This window comes from Schistocerca cancellata, unplaced genomic scaffold, assembly GCF_023864275.1.
Source record: "Schistocerca cancellata isolate TAMUIC-IGC-003103 unplaced genomic scaffold, iqSchCanc2.1 HiC_scaffold_426, whole genome shotgun sequence".
In the NCBI taxonomy this organism is placed as follows: Eukaryota; Metazoa; Arthropoda; class Insecta; order Orthoptera; family Acrididae; genus Schistocerca; species Schistocerca cancellata.
The window spans coordinates 7,713,249-7,718,762 of record NW_026046443.1 but is presented as its reverse complement, the minus strand read 5'-3'; the positions used below and the strand labels follow the sequence as shown (position 1 = coordinate 7,718,762).

At 46.7% G+C, this 5,514-nt stretch overlaps 1 non-coding gene across 1 annotated transcript; it reads right to left on the bottom strand.

Moving 5' to 3' along the window:
- Positions 1-422: 422 nt before the first annotated feature.
- Trnas-uga (transfer RNA serine (anticodon UGA)) lies at positions 423-497 on the bottom strand. Its single transcript has one exon. It is a non-coding gene; the product is annotated as a tRNA-Ser (tRNA).
- Between the last annotated feature and the right edge of the window lie 5,017 nt (positions 498-5,514).

The following is a 5,514-nucleotide window of genomic DNA, read 5'->3' as shown; positions in this document are numbered from 1 at the left end:
GAAAGAAAGGATATTGTGGAGACATGGCTTAGCCACAGCCTGAGGGATATTTCCAGAATGAGATTTTCACTCTGCAGCGGAGTGTGCGCTGATATGAAATTTCCTGGCAGATTAAAACTGTGTGCCCGACCGAGACTCGAACTCGGGACCTTTGCCTTTCGCAGGCAAGTGCTCTACCAACTGAGCTACCGAAGCACGACTCACGCCCGGTACTCACAGCTTTACTTCTGCCAGTACCTCGTCTCCTACCTTCCAAACTTTACAGAAGCTCTCCTGCGAAACTTGCAGAACTAGCACTCCTGAAAGAAAGGATATTGTGGAGACATGGCTTAGCCACAGCCTGAGGGATATTTCCAGAATGAGATTTTCACTCTGCAGCGGAGTGTGCGCTGATATGAAATTTCCTGGCAGATTAAAACTGTGTGCCCGACCGAGACTCGAACTCGGGACCTTTGCCTTTCACGGGCAAGTGCTCTACCAACTGAGCTACCGAAGCACGACTCACGCCCGGTACTCACAGCTTTACTTCTGCCAGTACCTCGTCTCCTACCTTCCAAACTTTACAGAAGCTCTCCTGCGAAACTTGCAGAACTAGCACTCCTGAAAGAAAGGATATTGTGGAGACATGGCTTAGCCACAGCCTGAGGGATATTTCCAGAATGAGATTTTCACTCTGCAGCGGAGTGTGCGCTGATATGAAATTTCCTGGCAGATTAAAACTGTGTGCCCGACCGAGACTCGAACTCGGGACCTTTGCCTTTCGCGGGCAAGTGCTCTACCAACTGAGCTACCGAAGCACGACTCACGCCCGGTACTCACAGCTTTACTTCTGCCAGTACCTCGTCTCCTACCTTCCAAACTTTACAGAAGCTCTCCTGCGAAACTTGCAGAACTAGCACTCCTGAAAGAAAGGATATTGTGGAGACATGGCTTAGCCACAGCCTGAGGGATATTTCCAGAATGAGATTTTCACTCTGCAGCGGAGTGTGCGCTGATATGAAATTTCCTGGCAGATTAAAACTGTGTGCCCGACCGAGACTCGAACTCGGGACCTTTGCCTTTCGCGGGCAAGTGCTCTACCAACTGAGCTACCGAAGCACGACTCACGCCCGGTACTCACAGCTTTACTTCTGCCAGTACCTCGTCTCCTACCTTCCAAACTTTACAGAAGCTCTCCTGCGAAACTTGCAGAACTAGCACTCCTGAAAGAAAGGATATTGTGGAGACATGGCTTAGCCACAGCCTGAGGGATATTTCCAGAATGAGATTTTCACTCTGCAGCGGAGTGTGCGCTGATATGAAATTTCCTGGCAGATTAAAACTGTGTGCCCGACCGCGACTCGAACTCGGGACCTTTGCCTTTCACGGGCAAGTGCTCTACCAACTGAGCTACCGAAGCACGACTCACGCCCGGTACTCACAGCTTTACTTCTGCCAGTACCTCGTCTCCTACCTTCCAAACTTTACAGAAGCTCTCCTGCGAAACTTGCAGAACTAGCACTCCTGAAAGAAAGGATATTGTGGAGACATGGCTTAGCCACAGCCTGAGGGATATTTCCAGAATGAGATTTTCACTCTGCAGCGGAGTGTGCGCTGATATGAAATTTCCTGGCAGATTAAAACTGTGTGCCCGACCGAGACTCGAACTAGGGACCTTTGCCTTTCGCGGGCAAGTGCTCTACCAACTGAGCTACCGAAGCACGACTCACGCCCGGTACTCACAGCTTTACTTCTGCCAGTACCTCGTCTCCTACCTTCCAAACTTTACAGAAGCTCTCCTGCGAAACTTGCAGAACTAGCACTCCTGAAAGAAAGGATATTGTGGAGACATGGCTTAGCCACAGCCTGAGGGATATTTCCAGAATGAGATTTTCACTCTGCAGCGGAGTGTGCGCTGATATGAAATTTCCTGGCAGATTAAAACTGTGTGCCCGACCGAGACTCGAACTAGGGACCTTTGCCTTTCGCGGGCAAGTGCTCTACCAACTGAGCTACCGAAGCACGACTCACGCCCGGTACTCACAGCTTTACTTCTGCCAGTACCTCGTCTCCTACCTTCCAAACTTTACAGAAGCTCTCCTGCGAAACTTGCAGAACTAGCACTCCTGAAAGAAAGGATATTGTGGAGACATGGCTTAGCCACAGCCTGAGGGATATTTCCAGAATGAGATTTTCACTCTGCAGCGGAGTGTGCGCTGATATGAAATTTCCTGGCAGATTAAAACTGTGTGCCCGACCGAGACTCGAACTCGGGACCTTTGCCTTTCGCGGGCAAGTGCTCTACCAACTGAGCTACCGAAGCACGACTCACGCCTGGTACTCACAGCTTTACTTCTGCCAGTACCTCGTCTCCTACCTTCCAAACTTTACAGAAGCTCTCCTGCGAAACTTGCAGAACTAGCACTCCTGAAAGAAAAGATATTGTGGAGACATGGCTTAGCCACAGCATTTTTTAGCATGTTTTGCACGTAGCATCGGAACTGCGCTCATGAATGAATCCATTCGCACAATTTGCCTGGACGGCAGCTCTGGGTCGTCGTTCGAAGCTTAATGTACTGTAACGCTCCAGTAAGACACTCTCGAATGGCTATAGCAATGGCCGCAAGGGTTGGTGCATAAGCTCCTAGCGTTTTTGTTTTGCTTGGTGGTATTCCGGTTGGTATGGGTTTATTTGTAGATTGTCATTCTTTTTATTTCTAGTTGACTGTTGTTGAGTGTACATTTTGTCAATATCGTCATCTGGAGATAGTGACTGAAGCTGTGACCGCTACAAAATGAATTGCGAAATGGAGAAATCTGAACGTTTCTTCAATTTGACTTTCGCACAGGGGTAACAGCAGCGGAGGTTGCAAGAAATAGTTTCGCTGTGTACGGGGATAGTGCCATCGGGTAGAGCAAGGTAAGAAAACGATTTTCTGTTTCTAAAGAGGATAGTTTTGCCATTGATGATTCTGCACGTTCAAAAAGGAAGATTGTGTAGAAGCATTAATCCACAACAATCCACGTCAATGTACTCGTCTACTCACAAAACAGATGAACTGTGATCATTCCACCATCATCCGACATTTGCATCCAATTACGAAGGTTCAAAAATCGTGTGTATGATGACCGCATGCTCTAAGCCAAAAATCATAAAAATCAACAGGTGGTCATATCTCTGCTCGCTCGTCGTCAATTTTATCGTGCCGTTATTAGTTATTTTGGTGGTGTCTTTATGCTAACATAAGGGAAAGAACGGAATGGTTGAGCCTAAGCAAAGCAGCAACTCCCCATACGAACACCTGGGCGCATCCATTAAAGGTAAGTAAGTCTTTGCATCGAGTGGAATAGCGACGGTGCGGTGTACTACCATTTGCTTCCCCGAGTGCAACCGTCACTGCTGACGTTTGCCGTCATCAGCTGAGACGTATTGCAGATGCAGTTCAAGAAGAGACAAAAAACATTACACAAGAGTTTGTTTGCTAAGTCATTCTTCATCCACATTCATCAGCTGATACTGCACTGTCATTTTTTCACCTTTTCCACTCTCTGTCGAAGAGTTTTCAAGTAACTCCCTTTCCGCATGATAATGTGCTCCGAAAATGGCTCGACGTGTTCTACGCATCAAAACCACGTCATTTCCACAGTCGCGGAAACGAAAAGTTATCCCAGCGTTGGCAGACTGTTATAAATAGTGAAACTGAATATATGACTGATCACTAATGTCTCTGTTGCGTGTTTCTGTAGTGTTTATTAAACTTATAAACGAACGCTCCGCATTTAAGCACTAACCCAATAATTCAATGCAAGCCTTTATATGAGACAAAGGATTTCTAAAATGATTCTCCTGGATTATACTGTAGCTATTCCTTTCTACGAGGGCAGTTCAATAAGTAATGCAACACATTTTCTTTCTCGGCAAATTTTGGTTGAAAAAACCGGAAATTTATTGTGGAATATTTTCAAACATTCCCGCTTCGTCTCGTATAGTTTCATTGACTTCCGACAGGTGGCAGCGCTGTACGGAGCTGTTAAAATGGCGTCTGTAACGGATGTGCGTTGCAAACAACGGGCAGTGATCGAGTTTCTTTTGGCGGAAAACCAGGGCATCTCAGATATTCATAGGCGCTTGCTGAATGTCTACGGTGATCTGGCAGTGGACAAAAGCACGGTGAGTCGTTGGGCAAAGCGTGTGTCATCATCGCCGCAAGGTCAAGCAAGACTGTCTGATCTCCCGCGTTCGGGCCGGCCGTGCACAGCTGTGACTCCTGCAATGGCGGAGTGTGCGAACACACTCGTTCGAGATGATCGACGGATCACCATCAAACAACTCAGTGCTCAACTTGACATCTCTGTTGATAGTGCTGTCACAATTGTTCACCAGTTGGGATATTCAAAGGTTTGTTCCCGCTGGGTCCCTCGTTGTCTAACCGAACACCATAAAGAGCAAAGGAGAACCATCTGTGCGGAATTGCTTGCTCGTCATGTGGCTGAGGGTGACAATTTCTTGTCAAAGATTGTTACAGGCGATGAAACATGGGTTCATCAGTTCGAACCTGAAACAAAACGGCAGTCAATGGAGTGGCGCCACACCCACTCCCCTACCAAGAAAAAGTTTAAAGCCATACCCTCAGCCGGTAAAGTCATAGTTACAGTCTTCTGGGACGCTGAAGGGGTTATTCTGTTCGATGTCCTTCCCCATGGTCAAACGATCAACTCTGAAGTGTATTGTGCTACTCTTCAGAAATTGAAGAAACGACTTCAGCGTGTTCGGAGGCACAAAAATCTGAATGAACTTCTCCTTCTTCATGACAACGCAAGACCTCACACCAGTCTTCGCACCCGAGAGGAGCTCACAAAACTTCAGTGGAATGTTCTTCCTCATGCACTCTACAGCCCCGATCTCGCACCGTCGGATTTCCATATGTTTGGCCCAATGAAGGACGCAATCCTTGGGAGGCACTACGCGGATGATGAAGAAGTTATTGATGCAGTACGACATTGGCTCCGACATCGACCAGTGGAATGGTACCGTGCAGGCATCCAGGCCCTCATTTCAAGGTGGCGTAAGGCCGTAGCATTGAATGGAGATTACGTTGAAAAATGGTGTTGTGTAGCTAAAAGATTGGGGAATAACCTGGTGTATTTCAATGCTGAATAAAACAACCCCTGTTTCAGAAAAAAAATGTGTTGCATTACTTATTGAACTGCCTTCGTAATTGTGAAGTCAGTAAATATTTATAACCCTCTGTATTGTGAAACCAGTTTATAATTAGTTGGTTTGTCATTTATTAACAAAGGGAAAAGGTTTAATTTGGAACATCAGATTGCCAAATTTAATGTTCCGTAATAGTTACACTGAAATTCAAAATGTTATAATGGAAGAAGCCACGAAGGTAGCGTGCTGGCCTCCCCAAGTACAAATATAAGTTTATAGATGTTAAACTGCTGTGTCCGCCAGAAGACACTATACACAGACGCAGACGCAACGTGTCTGAGACAACGTCCAGACGGCCGCAACAGTAATTATGATCG